General features: G+C 52.4%; 1 protein-coding gene across 1 annotated transcript in view; it reads left to right on the top strand.

The window, feature by feature from the left end:
* The first annotated feature begins 3,949 nt into the window (after positions 1 to 3,949).
* Positions 3,950 to 17,116, top strand: part of NEK6 (NIMA related kinase 6) — an 85,631-nt gene continuing 72,464 nt past the window's right edge. Inside the window, exon 1 of the mRNA XM_032634216.1 lies at positions 3,950 to 4,091. The gene's annotated coding sequence lies outside the window, so the exon portion shown is untranslated. The remainder of the gene's footprint in view (positions 4,092 to 17,116) is intronic.

Here is a 17,116-nt window from a genome sequence, read left to right as displayed (position 1 = left end):
CATGGCTCACAGGCCCCGCCGCTCCGCGGCATGTGGGATCTTTCCCGACCAGGACACGAACCCGTGTCCCCTGTATCGGCAGGCGGACCCTCAACCACTGCGCCACCAGGGAAGCCCAAGGAAATAGTTCTTTACGGAGTGAGAGGAAGTAGTCTCCAAGAAGTGAAGGAAACACAAGTTGTATAGCATTGTAGATCAGATGTTATCATTTGCATGGAAAAGAAGAGAAGAAAAAATACACACATGTGTGTATACACACACACACACACACACACACACAAAACACACTGTCTGGGAACAGAGTGTGTTTGGCAACACTCGCTCCCTCCAGAGAAAAGAAGGAGGTAGCTGGGGATTGGGGTGGAAAGGAAAATTTTCACCATTTTTCCTGCACCTTTGAACTTTGAACTGTGGGCAACTGTGGGCATTTATTTATTCAAAAAAATAATCTTTAAAAAATTAACTAGCTAAAAATAAGATTTGCTATTTTAAAAAGTCAGCCATATGATGGCATGGAGGGCAGTGATTCTTTCTGCATTCCCAGCCCTTACCAAAATGTTCAATTGGGTTTTCCAGCTTGCCACTGAGCAAATGGGAAATCCTAAAAGGTCAAGGTTGCATTTTGGCCAGTCAAGAAACTGACCCAGGGTCACACAGGAGCGAAGGGCAGAGCTGGGGTGGAAGGAGCCCTGACTCCAGTCCTGACTCCCTTCCCAGCCAGCTGGGTTTGCTGCTCCTGAAAATCCCCATAAACTCTTGTGAAAGTTCTTGGTCAGATACACAGACAGACATCAAGAGGTGGAGAGGAGCCAGCAGACAGAGGCCTCTATTTCATAAAGTAAAATCTGAATTAAATTAAATTAAACTTTAATTAAATTAAAGTTTATCAAATAAACCAGACACTTTGAAGTGAAAAGGAGTGCTATTATAATCACACTCAGATGATAAGAACAAACAAGAGTTCCTGGAAAACCCAGACCATACCCCCAAAATGCCCACCATCGGGAAGCTGGCAGAGGACATTTGGGACAAAGGGGCTTCAAAAGAACATGGTGTGATCCTAGTACTTTATGTCTTCCTCTCCCCCACTACCACTCCCACCAAAATACTGACAACAACATAAGCTTTTGGTAAACCCAGGTCCAAACCCAGCTTCCTTCTCTGAGCCTCAGCTTCTTTATCTGTAAAACAGAAATCCTGACCCCCACCTCGAGGGATGCTGGGAAAATGCAGAGCCCGGCATGGAGAAGTGTCCCAGCAAGAGTAGTTATCTCTTCCCCTAATGCAGAGAGATAATGAAACGACACAGGCTTAATCCTGAAACCCTTGGGGGTGAACAGAGAGCCTTTCTCCTAGACAAGATTCACAGATGCCGTGGGAGGGAGTGTCAGGCACTGTGTGTGGGGAGATGTTGACTCTAATTCTGGGAGTCGTTTTGCAAAGCACCTCTTAACAGTGACTCATTTGGGGACTCACAGAAAAATGCTTTGCGTTAAAAACAAAAGTTGAGTGGGGCTCAGGTTGCATTGTACCATTTCTCTCTACCTACCCCTGCCATGGCCAGGGTAGTGAGGGTAGTGCAGGGCACTTGGAGGGTCTCTGGGCAGAGTTTAACCTGATTTTTCCCCCAGCATGTCACCAGGGGCTGGGACCAGGCCAGAGGGAAGTAAGTAGGAGGTGAGGAAGAGGAAGGCCAGGAAAACAGGGTGAGGATGACTCCCCCGCAACCCTTCAAGTCCTGCTGCTGCACCCTCCTGTCTCTAGAAGCCTACAGCAGATGCCCTAGGCCCTCCTGTTCCTGAATTATAGTCCCAGAGGGAGGGAAGGGGGCGGCCAGGACTTCTTCAGTCCCCTAACACTCGGCAGCAGCCAACAGCTGGCCTGCAGCCAGGACCCATCTGTGCTGATGGTGGTTGGCTGTGTGACCTGTGACACACTTCTTGACCTCTCTGAGCCTCAGTTTTCCTAAATGGCAAATGAGGACACTGGGAAATACCTGTTACAGGGGCTCTGTGAGGCTGGGAACAGGCTTTACAAATGGTAGATTCTTATACAGACCGCGTGGGGGTCCCAGTGCTGCTTTCCTCGGTGGTCTGGTGCTGCCCCCAAAGTTCCCTTCAAAGAGGAATTTCAGGTTCTTGCTCTGTAGCGTACTAAGATGGTTCTTGGAGCACGAACCTGCCCTATACACAGAGGACCTCTTCCCTCACTCCCTCATACGGCCCTCTGTTCAAATGGCACCTCATCAGAGAGGCCTTCTCCCAGCACTCTCTATGAAAAAGCACCCCTGGGGGGCTTTCCTCCCCACTCCTTGCTTTATCTTCTCCACCAAACCTATTTTCCTTGCCATGCCAGATACTTTTCTTTTCCCCCACCTCCCACCCCCAGATTGAAGCCCCAAGAGAGTCTGGGCTGTATTTTGTTCATGACTGTAACCCAGTGCCTAGAATAGCATCTGACCCATAGAAGGTGCTGTATGTGTCGAGTGAATGAATGAATGAATGAATGAATGAATGTTTCCTGCACAAATATAGTCAATATCACTCACCTACTAGTAAGACTGTCACACAATCTCAGGACTTCTATTACTTCCTCTTGTTTTCTGCAATGCTTATGTTTTATATTTAACTGTTCAATCTATCTGGCCTTTATTGTGAAGTATATCATGTGAGGTGAGGCTGTAATCAGATCCCCAACTAACGGCTAACCAATTTGCAAAATGATCCATTTCATCCCTGTCGCTTTGTAGAAGGGCTGGCTCCTCTGGATGGGCTGCTGCCCCGTCTGCCCCTTCTTGTATCAGCAGCACAGAACCATTACTGTTCACATCCTAAATTAAGCACACAGGCACAGGAATCAGATCATCTGTGGTCCAGTTTCTAGCTCAACCACTTACCAGCTGGGTGACTTTGGGCAAGAGAATTTGTTTCTCTAAGCTTCAGTTCTAGGCCTCATTTACCCCATCTGTAAAATGGGCACGAAAGCAGCATAAAGTCTCCTTCAAATAATGGCTGTGGGACTGAACAGCACCAGGCAGGCAGAGTGTGCAGCCGTGAGCCTGGCACACAGTGGGTGTTCAGTTGGTGTCATCATTGTCAGACATCCGAGCCAGCTGAAACATGTCCATTCACTGGGCAAACAGGCCCAGTGGGTATCCCCCTGTGCCCAGCACGGTGACCAAGCTGGACAGCTGGCAGGCAGCCAGCGTCAGTCCCTGGTTCCTGCCCTCCTGCAGGACACAGCACAGTTTTGCATGTAGAGGAAAAGCAGCGAGTGTGGAAACAGGAACTGTCTGGGCCAGGAGCATCCCCTTTTGGGGGGTGCGGTCCCCCTAGGAAGTGAAGCAGGGAACTGAGCTGCTGCCTTTGGGCCCCCATACAGACTCTGTCTCCTTCGAGAGGGTGTTAAGCATTCATTAGCAGAGTCTTACTTCTTCCAGAAACCTCTGCACGTTGATTCTTCCTGGTCTTGGGGTGTACAGGAAGTGGGGAGCTCCAGATGAGGAGACGTTGGCCCTCCGAGGGCAGAGAGCAGTGCCTTCACCACAGCGAGATACTCTTGGAGCCTACTTCAGTGCCCGCATTCAGCAGGCGCAAAATAAGCGCTTGTTGATTAACCGATTTTAGTATCTCCAGGGTTGTGACAGGAGCAAAGTTAGGTGATGGGTATGCAAAGATGCGTGGGAGGGGTCCACGGGGTTGACTGACTGCAGACCCGAAGCGTCTAGAGCCCGAGAAGAAGGGGAGATGCTGGACCTGACTCGCTGTGTGATCTGGGCCTCAGTTTCCCCAGCTTTGAAATGGGGAGGGGTCCTCGGCTAAGTGGGCTTGGGAGAGTGAGGGGATCCGGCCTCGGTGAGGGCGCCGCCCGGGCGCCCCCCAAGCCTGCGTGGCGGCAGCGCGCACGAGCGCAGGGGGCGGCGCGGCCCCGCGGCGGGGAGGGGCGGGAGCGCGCGCGCGGGCCCGCGCAGGCGGCGGCGGAACCCAGCGGACGAGCGTGCAGCTGCGGCGCCGCCAACTCGTGTGGGACCCACCGCTCCCGCCGACCGTGCGCCGGTCCTCCCTACGGCAGCCGAGCCCGCCCGCGAGCCGGTGAGTGGCCTGGGGCCGGGGCCCGACCGGATCGGGCCGGCGCGGGCCGGGGAAGGGGCGGAGGCCGGGCCGCGGGGCAGCCACCCACTCTCGGGCCGAGCGGGACGCGCGTGCCCGCGCACGCGCCCGAGGCTCCGCGGGGGACAGCGGGCAGGTGTGCATGCGGGAGGTCGGGACGCGCGTGAGCGTGCGTGTCTGAGTGTGTCCCCGGCCGTGCGTCCGAGCGTGCGTGGGCGGCGTGTCCATCTGTCCCTCCTGGTGTGTTCGCAGGAGTGCGCGCGTGCCTGTGGCCGAGTTGGTGCGTGTGCACCTCGGAGCGTCGGCGTGGTGGGGTGGTGGAGTTTGGTGTGAGTGAGTGCGGGGCAAGCGGGCATGGCTCCCACTTAGCCATTTATTGAGTGTTTACTATGCGCCAGGCGCTTCATGTGGGATCTCATTTTTGTGACCGAGAATGTGTGGATTCTGGGTGTATGTGTGCGCGCGCACACGTGGGAGCGTTCACAAGTGATTTTTGTGTGTATTTATGAGCCCTTGAGGGCAAAAGTGTACATATGTGGATGTGAGTGTGTAATTTGTGTACAGGAGCATGCGAGTATGTTTGCTGTGGAGGCTGAGGGCCCCCCTTTGCGCCCACCAGGCCTACTGCGTGATGTGCCCGCCGCTGGCCCGGATGTCAGGGGAGCCCGTGGAGAGAAGCAGGCCTGGTGTGGGCACCCCGTGGGTGCTGGGTTTTCTTTGGTGAATGAGAGGCCAGAGGTCAGATCGCAGAGCCCAGCCGGGCCTGGGCAGGACCACTGGCAGGACCCTCCAAGGGGCTCCAGACTGGGCTGGGGCTGCGCTGGGCCTGGTGGAGCCTCTTGGCCTGGCACTGGAGGACCTGTATTCAGTTTTCCCAAAAACTCTTCTGTGTCCCCTGGCTTTGTTCTTGCCCCTCTCTGGCCCTGGTGAATTTTAACCCTTTCTCCAGGCCCAGGGTGGGGCTGACCCTGGGGAGACCAGGGGTCCAGGGACACTTGTCTGTGTATCTGGGGGTGTCTCTCTGCCTGCCTTACTAAGTAGATAGATATTCATCTGATTTATTTGTATCGAGCCTGGGCTCCAAGTGTGAGCCCCCAAGACGGTAACAAATTGATCACAGCAGGCTTTGGACACTGTCTTCCGACGTCTGTCCTTGATGTTTTAACTGACAGTTTTTGGTGTGCTTTATAAATGCTGAAAATCTCTGCAGTCGAAAGTCTTAATTGCTTTAAGGCAAACTTTAGAGTCTCTGGAGCTCCCTAGTTCCTCTGGATTGTCAAAATCTGGCTTGCCTTTCTGAGGGGAACATGTCGTCTTAGGAGCTCAGTGTGTGCGCAGGCGAACCTTGGAGGGACATTTTAAAAACCGTGGCGTTAATGGAAGAAGAATTTCATTGAAAGGGCTGCAGAGCCGGCTGAAAGCGCCTGTTCTCCACGCAGCAGCTTACTGAGTGAACTCTGGATGTCTTCTTTTAGCAAACAAAACCTGGAAGGAAACAAAAAAGACCCACATTCTTTTTCTTTTTTGTCCTAAAAAATGAAAAACAAAAAAACCCAAACCCACCTCTGGGTGTGCTGGAAATGCTGCCTCCCCTCCCCCAGCAAGGCCAGGCCCTCCCTCAATCCCCCACCCCCAAATAAAATATGCCTGTGGGGAGCTGTGGATGAGTCACTCCCTGGCAGAGAGCCCCACGGGCAAACATTTGGGAAGGTTCTTGCCTAACTTCCCAGAAGAAAGGCCCAGGATTTAAAATGGTCCCTGCGGTTTGTCAGCCTCTGCTGTCCCGTCTGCTTCGGAAATGACTAAAAAGTAGTTTCTACCTCCGCAAAATAAAGTCTCCGACTTAAGCAGCAGCCCAGGTTGGTCTGGGTAGAGGGCCGTTCAGGGTTCAAGAAACAGAGCTCCTGGCTTTGCCAGATGGCACTTCTGGAGGCTTCAAGCGAGGAAGGAGCAGGGGAGGGGAATTCACATTTATGGAGCACCCACTGTGTGCCGGGCACTGTTCTGGGCGCCACAATCCTCCCAAAAGTCAGGCTGTGGAGCGTGGCTTCTGGTTTTATACGCACAAGGAAATTAAGGCTCAGAGAGTTCGAGCAGTGTCCTGGGACCACAGAGAGGAGGTGGCAGCAGAATCCTATCACCTGCCTGACTTCAAGCCCATCCTCTTTCCATTGCACCAGGATTTGCCTTCTGAAGGTGCACAGACTGGGTGCTGAGTGCTTTAAACGTACATACCCTTAGTTAATGTTCACTGTGAGGTAGGGGTTATTATCTCCATTTTACAGATGAGAAAAATGAGGCTCAGCGATGAAATGTGCACAATTTTATGAAAGTTATGCACCATGGCTAATGGCCACCATTTATGGAGGGTACTCCACGTGCCGGGCACGGTACTAAAAGCTTTAATTGCCTTATTTCACTCAGTCCACTCACCAACATCATGAGATGGGAACGATCACGAGGCCCGTTTTACAGGTGAGGGCACCAGGGCACAGAGAGATTAAATCACGTGCTGAAGATCACATGATAATATACAGTTGATCTTGGATTTGAACCCAGGCTTGACTGAGCAGAGCCCATAGTCTCTCCACCGAACCTGGAAGGTCACAGCGGCTGTGTACCATGTGTCTGGCACAGTGCGAATGTTCAGGGTTGTTATCCTGATCTTAACAGAGAGGAAGATGAAGTTAAGTAACTTGGGCAGGGTCATAAACTGGCACATGGCAAAGTCAGGATCCAAACCCACATCTCTGATTCCAGAGTTGAAGTTCTTAACTTTAAACCAGGTCTGTCTGCCTTTGTCCTGCTGTGGATTAAGACACGCTGTGTTCTCTGCTGGGCTCCAGACTTCTGGGAGAGGTCTTCCCGAAGGCACTACCATCCTTCCTCGTCCACACTTGCCCCTCTGGTACAGAGGAGCCAGAGCTGTCAGATAGAAAGGGCCACAGTTCACATTTTTTCTTTCCTCTCAAAGTGCCAAAAATTGGTTTCAGAAGGGGAGTGTCAAAAACAGTTGTCAAAAAGAGAAGAATATTCCCTTCACCTTCTTGGGTCAGACCAAGCCAGGGAGGTAGAGGGTGGAGAGTGGAGGGCCCTGGTGAGTCATCCGAGATTGAATACGGGTTGGCACCTCCAGGCTTGTGTGGGGTGGAAGCAACCTAGGACACTGCCCTCAGGAAGAGCCCGGCGTCCTGACCCCTGATGACGGCGAGTTACCTCCCCGGGCCCGGACCCTCAGTTCTGAATATCTGACAACAGCATCATTTCTACATAGGCTTCTTGTCACTTCCTTACCATTTCAGTCCCGTGCCTGTCTCTCTTCCCCGTTCATTTCCATTTACATCACGGTTTATACTACACTGTACCGGAAAGGAATGTTGTGTGCGAAGACCTGTGTGGTTTTGGGTGTGGGGTGCTCCTGCGAGCGTCCTTTGGTGTTGAAAAGATAAAGGTATTTCTCTCCCTTGCAAGTATGTTCTGCAAATTGATGAACATTTGCAAATTGCTTTGAGATGCGTTAATTTAAGGTGTGAAATAATAGATCTTGTGCGAAGGCCCAGCCGCATTTCTGGCATTGATGGATTTCTCTCCCGTCTGGCCTGTGATTTGGGGAGGTAAAAATAGTCCTTGTTTCTACATTTTTATCTCTCTCTCTCTCTCTCTTTTTTTTTTTTTTTTTTTTTTTTGCTGACATCATTCTTAGGAAACTGTTTTGCCCATGGGCCTTTCCTTGGCCATTGCCTCAGATGGTGGTCAGAACTTGGAGCTCTGGGGAAAGGGTGCTTGTGGAGTGAGGGGTTGTCTGGGTGGTCTGAGCACCCCTGGGTGTCTGTGAATTTGCTTTGAAAGGTGAAGGATGGCCACGCTTGGCCAAAGACCCTCAGTGGCTTTTGGTAGTTGCCTGTTTTCTCACTTCTGATTCTTGGGTAGTGACAAGATAGCCTTTTGGGAAAATGTTAACTTAAAGAGAAAAAAAGCAGGCCAGTGGCTTCATCCATCCCTATCTGAGATGGGTGGCATACACACTGCCCCTTCCTTTGGCCCAAACTGAAATAGACCAACGGCCTCCTCAGACAGGAGCTGACATTGGGCAAATCAGTTGGTGGTGTAATTTCCTGTGACGTTTAATTCGGGAACTTGAACTTGGAGAGTGATCTAGCGTTTTGACATCTGCCCCTCTAACAAGACTTACTTGTGTGGAAACAAACCCTCATACATAACCTCTGCCGTTGTCTCCAATTCTGGATTTTTCCACAGACAACTTCTCGGGTGGTCTGGTGGCAAAGGCCGGGTCTTCTAGCCAGGCCTTCTCGGCATCTACCAGCAGGATCACTGCACCCCAAACCCGACTCAACACTGTAGCTGGCTCTGTTTTGGGGGGTGAGGGGGGCTGAATGAGGGGCCTACAGAATTGAAAGGTGGCCAGCTGGGATCTGAAACGAATTCAGTTCCAACGGCCTTGATCCATGTGGAGCCAGTCTTTCTTTCTCTTAGACATCTGCATGATGGTGACCTCACAGAAAAGAAAAAGGGGCTTTATGTAAGAATTCCATAGAGTGTGAAGGAATTCCGACAAGGGAAGGGGGAGGGAGGCTGCCACTGAGAGCCTGCAGGGCCTGCGTCTCCCGGAGTTGTTTAACCCTCACACTTCAAAATTAGGCTGGGGGAGGGAGCAGTGCTTGATCCTAGTGAATGGAGAGCCGAGAGCTGTTTAAGGAGAATGTTCCGAGGTCCCTGAGTTGTAGTTGAGGCCACAGGGTTTAGTCCCTCAGACCTGTTCTCACAGCAAGTGGGCAGTGGAGGTGGAATTTGTACTCGACCCCTTTCCCCAAGGCCTGCCCTCTCTTGTTCCTTATTGTCCCCAAAGTCTTTGAAATTGGGGATTGTCGGGAAGAGACCTGCAAAGGGACGGAGTTACCATACAAACCACCCTCAGCTCTGATCAGTCCAAGCTGCAGGTGAGGAATTCGGCAGGCTCGCCATCCAGAGAAGAGCTGCACGCCCATTTTACAGGACGGAAACTGAGGCCCAGAGGGGGAAGGCACTCACCCACAATCCAAATGAGTGAGGTGCGAGGCCCAGACCTGCCGCTTGTGAAAAAGTCCTTCACCTCTGGGAGGCTGTTTCCTCATCCAGAAGACAGGAGCAGTATTATGACCTCATAAAGTGCGAGGGAAGAACTAAATAAAATAATGCATACAAAATGCTCAGCACCTGGGTGCTTGGTGAGAGACTAGGAACTATTTAATTACTGAGGACACGCCCAGGGTCACAGGGCTGGGAAGGTCATCTCTTTGTCAGCAGCATTTTCAGTGCCCCTGTATCTTGAGGCCCGAAACAAGGTTAAAAGGGGGGTGTCGGGGGCCCCTCCAGGTAGGTGCCACTGAAGCACTTTTTGATGACCATGACCCTCAAAATAGAGTGGAGGAGACAATGACAATTTGGAAAGAGGCAGGATTTTTTTTTTTTAATCAATTTATTTATTTGTTTATGGCTGCATTGGGTCTTCATTGCTGCTCGCGGGCATTCTCTAGCTGCAGCAAGCGGGAGCTACTCTTCGTTGTGGAGCACGGGCTCTAGGCGCGCGGGCTTCAGTAGTTGTGGCACACGGGCTCAGTAGTCGCGGTGCACGGGCTTAGTGGCTCCGCGGCATGTGGGATCTTTCCAGACCAGGGCTCGAACCCGTGTCCCTTTCATTGGCAGGCCAATTCTTAACCACTGCGCCACCAGGGAAGTCCCAAGAGGCAAGATTTAAATGTCAGGGTAGCCCTGGGCATCTCAGGGAAATGTTTAGAAATCAGTATTTTGCTTTCCTGTCTACCCTGCCCCCCCGCCAGCCCCACGGAAAGGAAAGTGAGCCTTATAAGTTTTTGGTGCGTCGTCTTGGAGTTGAAGGGTCTTGGGAGGCCCCGAGAGCTGTGTCAGCCACGGTGTGTTATTAAGCAAGGCAGATGTTTTGTTAATTATTTACACAGCACTGGCCCCATCAGAGGTCTGTGCTGACGGAGCGGCTGTCGCAGACCTGGGCCGGGGGTAGGCAGTTCTTGGTTGGAAGTGAGCAGGTGACCCTCTCCACCAACAGGGTCGTCACAGAGAGTCTGCACAGCGAGGGCTGAGGGAGACTGTGCGTGTTTGGCGCCCCCTAAGCTACTGGGGCTCCCTCAGGCTGGCTTGTCTTCCCCGAGGGAGAGGAGTGACCTTTGTCCCCCGGGAATGGCTGCCCTCGTGAGGTAGCTTCTGTGGGCTTTTGGCCAGCTCTTCACATCTGAGACCCCACCTTGGTGTGTGTGGTGAGGGGAGAGCATCAGCGGGCTCTGGAGATCTTTGAATCCAGCACCTCCCCAGCAGTCAGCTCAGGCTAGGGCTTCATGTGGGCCCAGCCTCTACTTCCTCATCTGGCAAGTGGGCCAGGAATGCCAGGCTCAAGGCCCTTGATTCTCGGGCACCGTTTGGGGTGATTTGCCTTAGAAACCCAAGTTTAGGATTAGAACTCTGAAAAGAAAGGGTCTGGGATCAGAGCCTTCCCTGAAAGGCCACTAAGGATGGGGGATGTCAGCTCCCCGAAGGGGGAGGGGAAGAGATAAACCTACCGTCTTCAGCCTCGGCCCTTCTCCTCCTTCCTGTTTTATATAAGGAGGTTTTGCTCAGGTGTCATTTTAAGAAAGGTTCTTATATGAAATGTTCAGAATCTATAAATCCTTAGAGACAGAAAGGAGATTGGTGGTTATCGGGGGTGTGGGGTAGGGGAGAATGGGGAGACACTGCTTAACGGGTACAGGGTTTCCTTCTGGGATGATGGAAACGTTTTGGAACCAGGTAGAGGTTGTGGTTCCACAACATTGGGAATGTACTAAATGCCCCTTAATTTTTACTTTAAAATGGTTAATTTTATTTGGAAAAAAAATTTTTATAAGAAAAGTTTCTGGGCTTCCCTGGTGGTGCACTGGTTAGGAACCCGCCTGCCAATGCAGCAGACACACGTTCGAGCCCTGGTCCAGGAAGATCCCACATACCACGGAGCAACTAAGCCCGTGCTCCACAACTACTGAGCCCGCGCTCTAGAGCCCACGAGCCACAACTACTGAAGCCAGCGCATGTAGAGCCCGTGCTCCTCAAAGAGAGAAGCCACTGCAATGAGAAGCCTGTGCACCGCAACAAAGAGTAGCCCCCGCTCACCGCAACTAGAGAAAGCCCGCGCACAGCAAGGAAGACCCAACACAGCCAAAAATAAAAAAGAAATTAAAAAAAAAAGAAAAGTTTCTGATGCTTAAAAATAAAAGCTTAAAAGCCTCCCATTTTACAGATAGGAAGAATGAGGCCCACAGAAAGACTGTGACCAGCCTAAGGTCTCCCACGCAGGCTGTGGCTGTTCTGTGTCTGAAATCAGATCGTTCTCCCAACTTTCAGGCCAAGGCTTGGGTTCGTGGCACCTGGGCCCAGAACGTGGGTGAACAGTTCAGTGCGGAAACACAGACCATTTACTGTTGTTTGGGTTAAGTGGACTCCATTTTGTTAACCAGATATGCCCTTGCTGGCTGCTATGTGGTCATCTGTCCGCTCATTCACTCAAGAAATACGTCCTGACATTCTGAGTCAGGCATTATGCTGGGAGCTGTCACAGAGACCCTCTAATGGTCCCACCCACCACCTGAGGCTGCAGAAGTTGTGTCATGACCCCGTTGTAGGTGCTTGTGAACAGTTTGCAGCAGGCACCTTTTGGGATTCACTCTCTGGGGAAGTGGGAGGGCTTCCAGGAGGGAGGGACTCCTCAGCCTTGAGGGAGACATGAGATTTGCCAGGCAAGGTGCTGGAGGCCTGGAGGCCCGAGAAGGCTGGAGTGAAGGGCAGGTAGCCCACAGCGTGAGTGGGTAGGTGGGGCCGTGGGATGGGAAGCTGGGAGCCAGACTGCGGTCCTGTGCTGCAGGCAGACCCCAAGCAGCGCGAAGCCAGGAACTTCCTACCACTTTCTCAGCCTTTGGACCCTTCAATAGAGCCTTTGTACCAGGCACTCACCACATGTTACATTCTGTTCTAACCCTTTACATGGATTAACTCACTCCATGCTCCTGCAGTTCTGTGACACAGGTACCATTATGCCCATTTAATGGACAGAGAAACAGACATAAAGAATCCAGGCTATATGGAGCTATTCACCATAAGCCTTAGGGTTGTGAGAAACCTGTGTCCTGGGGTCCGGTCTGAAGGCTGCCCTCCGGAAGTGCCCGTTGTGTGGGCTGTCGTTGGTGGCCAGGCCAGGCCGAGGGCCTCCTAGGCAGCTGGGAGAAAAAGTATGAACCAAGGGGGCAAATAGTGGGAGAGGAGGCTGCCAAGGCCCCCCAGGATCTGTGAGCTTTGGTCTTTATTGCAAGAGCAGTGGGGCCTCTGCTACTTCTGCAGCCTTACTTTTCAGCAGTCTCCCCCTCACTCACTCCACCCCAGCCTCCTTACCTTTCCTCAAACATGCCAAGCGTACTCCCACCTCAGGGCCTTTGTACTTGCTGTTCCCTGAAATCCTTTTCCTCCTAATCTTCCCATGACTTGTTCCTAGCCTTCATAGGGACACTGCAAAAGTCACTTCTCCAAAGAGACCCCACCATCCCCACTCTGTCAAAATTAATCCCACGTCCTTCACTCCCCATTCCCTGGCCCAGCTTTATTTTTCTTCAGGGCCCTTATCCATCCCTGACGTCGTGTGTTTGTTATCTGCCTCCCAGACTGGAATGTGAGCTCCATGAGGGTAAGAGTTGGTCTGTGGACCACAGCTATACCTCAGTGTCCAGTACCGTGCCTGGCACACAGGTGCTCAATTAATAGTTGTTGAATGAATGGAAAGTTTTAAGTGGGTAAGTGACAGGATCCTTGAAGAATGTTTCTATGGACTTACTGAAGCTGGTGGCAAACTCGACTGGCTGCAAGCACCCCCTCTTCATTCCTCCCAGTGGCCAGCAAAAGGCTGAGTTGTGCCCGACGGACCCTCCCCTGTGTAGAGAAGTTTTCTGAGAGAAAGACTTGTCCTTGAATTATTCCAAGTAGGAGGAACCTAAACACGGAGGTTACCTCCCAGAGTTACAGGGGTCTCCCTCCTTTGCCCCTTTTCTGCAGAGGTACCTCCTGAAGTCTGTAGAGGAGGGGCTTTGGGTAGGATTTGGTGGGTGCCATGTCTTAAAGCTGCATTGTCTGTAAACCACGCTTATTTTTTAGAGGGCATATCTTTGGGGGGGTTGCTCAGGGAAGGGGAAGGGGTTAAGTCTCCCACGCCACCTCTGGGGACAGACATTTGCTAGGCAGCAAATGAACAAGAGCCCAGATTCTGCCCCAGCCCAGAAAACAGGGAATCCTGGGTTGAAAGAGGAAACGATTCCCTAGCTGGTGTGGCCTTGGTGGACCACCAGTGTGGGTGCCCAGGTGGCAGGACCACTGGGCAGCACATGGCAGACAGACAGGGAGCCCACCCCATGCATTTGGCGGGTCCAGCCAAGTCCAGCCGGATTTAGTTACACCGGGATCTCAAGCATGGACTTGGCGTGCCTGACTCAGTGCGTGTGCATTTCCTTTGTTCGTCTCCCTCAGGAATTTTAGTGGCCTTTTGTGTTTGTTTTAAATGCCAGCCTCAGCCAACCCAAGAGGAAATGAAGACTGGATTTTTTATGCAGAGGCTGGGGACAAAGGTGGGGCATGCCAGCTCTTGATGGTGACAGCATGGCATTTGGGGAACACACAAAGAAAATACTTTTACTCCAAGCTAATAACTTTAATTTGCGAATACTTTTGTGACCTCCCAGGATGTCAGATGTCGATCATCTCTAGGTTGGACACACGATGACCACTGTTTCCAAACACCCAAAACAGCAGTGGTCTGTAAAAGCATTTTAGTGACATTTGGGGACAGGAGAGGCAGTTTTGGAAGAAGCTGTTTCGTCGCTGGTGTGTGAGAAGTTCCTGGATGCTCGAATGGCTTAGGGGGTGGCATCTTTGAAACTGCATAGTACTGAAAATTCCAGGACATATGGTCACTGTGATGTGCTAATGTTAGCAATCGAGATATTTAATTACCCAGGAAAACCCCTTTGCCTACCCACTACGGGTTACTGGAGAGCCTTTGTTTCTCTGGAGGAGGGTCTTACACAGTATAATTCCGACCAGCAGACATGACCAGAGTCATTATCCCGCATTCATTTATTAGCTAATTAAGTGATTTATCTGGTCACGCGTTTATTCCTTCAATTGCCGTTCATCCAGCAACATTCACTGGATCCCACTCCGGGCCAGGCCTGGTGCTGGGCAGTGGGGATGGAATGAAACAGGGGAGCAAATGTGACTGAATCCCTGCTGGACGCCAGCCCATTGGGTGGTGCTGTGGGCTGCAGGTGAATTAACTTGTTTTCCAGTAGACGTTTAAGAGCACCTACTATGCGCAGATCTATGGCGATACAGAAAGGAAAATGACAGAGCCCAAGTGATTTGAACTGTTGCCCCGTCTTATGGGGTTTTTTTAGTCCCGGCCCTCTGCTTGCTGCGATAAACCCGGCCAGCCACCGTTCACGGGCCACACAATGACGTCCCCGGAATGAACCAGAAACAATCCAGATGCCCCAGGAACCGACGTGAGAACAAGGCATCCCCTTCACACGTTGCCTCTCAGTTCAGCGTCTTGCCACCACCCAGCATTTTGAGACAGAATGTGAGATCTCGTGGTTGGCTAAATATATAAATATTTTATGTCTCGATATTCCGAAAACGAAGCCCAAATGCGCAGAACTGCAGCACATCAGTGCTATAGATCATATGTTATAATAATCTGATGACATGTTGTTTAAATATTTATGGACTGATGTGACATGACAATGGGGGGAGAGAGCAGTCTCGGAGCAGAGCTGTGGCAGATGCTAGGAAGGAGGGAGCAGGCTCGCACGGTCCCGGGAAGTGCCACGCGATGCTCGGGTTTCTCATTGGATGTTTTGGGGCTTCACGGCAGTAAGCGCTGGCTGACGTTCGTCAAGCACTGGCCGTGTGCTGCATCCTTCACTGACGTCACCTCACTTACTCATCACAGCAACCCCTCCAGGATGGGACTCTTGTTAACCCCAAGTTACAAATGGGAAACTGAGGCCCAGGGCAGGTCTGATCTGCCCCAGAACCCACAGCTGGGGGGTGGTCCAAGATCACACCCAGGTTGGCCCAACTGTGCAGTCTGAGCTCTTAGTCAGTGTGAATTCTTCTCTATCCGTGACGAGTCATATCAGAAAAGCATGGTTGACCCCGTGCTCGGTACCAACTGGACTTTTTAAACCACAGAAAGTAAGGTGATGTTTGTAAAATGTCAAGTGAGAATAGAAGCCACAGGAATAAATATCTACGGTGAGATCAAGCCACCTTAGCCAGGTGCCGGGCATGTGGTCGGGGCTCAGGATATGGCGGTGCTGCGCCTCCGATTTTTTTTCATTGTTGGCTTTGCAGTCATTTGGGGAGTCCGCTGCTGACTGCCCTGCATTAGTGCCCTGTGCCTGTGCCGTCCCCTCTCTCTGCCGTGCCTGCCCCGGCCGGCTGGAGACACCCCTCAGGCACGATAGCCCCTTCAGTCTCCGACAGCCCCCGGAGGTGAGTCAGGGTGGCCCCACCTTACTGATGGAGGAGCTCCTGCCCGTCTCCCAGAGCCGACCCCCACGTCCCTGCTTTCGAGAGGCAGCCTGCACGTGACAGCTCTTCCCACCTCGCCCCCCCTGCTGCTCTGCGGGACCGCCTGGCTATGCTACCAGCGTTCCTGCCCGTTTCCGTCAGTGCTCTGTGATCTGGTTTACCGTCACATCCCCGGCACCGGAAAACCAGGCCTGGCCCACAAGACAGCAATAAGTGACCAATGATAGGGGTTCAAAGAACAAGCCTGGCAGGCGGGGGGGGGGGGGGGCCTTGTTCTGAGGAGCTTCTTAGGCAGTGATGGCCTCAGACCCGAGAGCGGGTGTCTTCTAGCTCTGCAGAGGTGCAGGGGTTCCCCAAGGATCAATAAATAAATGGAAGGCAGGGCCAGCCACGTAATTTGGGGGGCCCAGTACAAAATGAAAATGTAGGTCCCCTGTTCAAAAAGCAGGCAGAAATCTTCTTCCTTCCTTTCACAGTCTCCCTCCCCACCTGTCGTGATGTTTTTAATTTGTTATTGTGCCCATGATCCCTTGGGCACAGGGACACTCACAGGGTGAGTACAGACCCTCGCAGGTGCCCACGGCTCCACCCTGTGGCTCGGTGGGCAGGCACACCTGACCCCAGCCCTCGCCATGTCTGCAGTCAGCCCCTTGCCAAGGGTGGAGAACAGCAGAGGTTGCTGGGGGCAGGGAGGTGGGCAGCTGAGACCCGCCCTGGGCAAGGCAGGACCACTCGTGAGCTGAGACTTCACACCCCCAGCACGTGCACCGTTGTTCCACCAACTTCGCTTAGAAAACACAAGTTCAAAGATAAGGTGAAGACTCTCAAGAGAGTGCACACAGAGCATGAAACTCCAAGCGAGGGGCTCCCTCCTGAGGACGGGGCCACATGTGCCGATTCTGATCACTTGCCCGTGAAGCTGCCCCTGCTGGGAGAACTACAGCCCTTCAAAAAGAGCAAGGTCCCGGTATCGGGTCTCGACATGTGGTCGAGGCCAGTCTTATTGGAAGGGAAAGTTCTGCTGTGAGGTACCGTCTACAGACCGCTGGCCCGGAACGTGACTGCTATCAGGTGGCCCGCTGGCCTCCCTCCTCACCCTGGGCGTCTCGTGCAAAGGACACACCGTGATCATGGGCCTCCTTGGAAATGCCCTCCCTGCTTTAATCCCTTACGTTGTTGCCAGATGTTATTGTGTTGACAGACCCATCGCCTCTGACTTCCTGAGTGACAAGGGTCAGAAATCGAATGATAAGGTTGCTGGCCTGTTTCCTCGGGAACAACGCCAAGCAGGTGGCGCCCTGGAGATCAGAGAGGGCTGGGCACTCGGATTCCACCAGCCACCCACGCTGTTCCCAGCCCTGGAACTGGGG

The sequence above is a fragment of the Phocoena sinus genome, chromosome 6 (assembly GCF_008692025.1).
Source record: "Phocoena sinus isolate mPhoSin1 chromosome 6, mPhoSin1.pri, whole genome shotgun sequence".
NCBI lineage: Eukaryota > Metazoa > Chordata > Mammalia > Artiodactyla > Phocoenidae > Phocoena > Phocoena sinus.
This window is presented reverse-complemented; position numbering and strand designations above follow the sequence as displayed.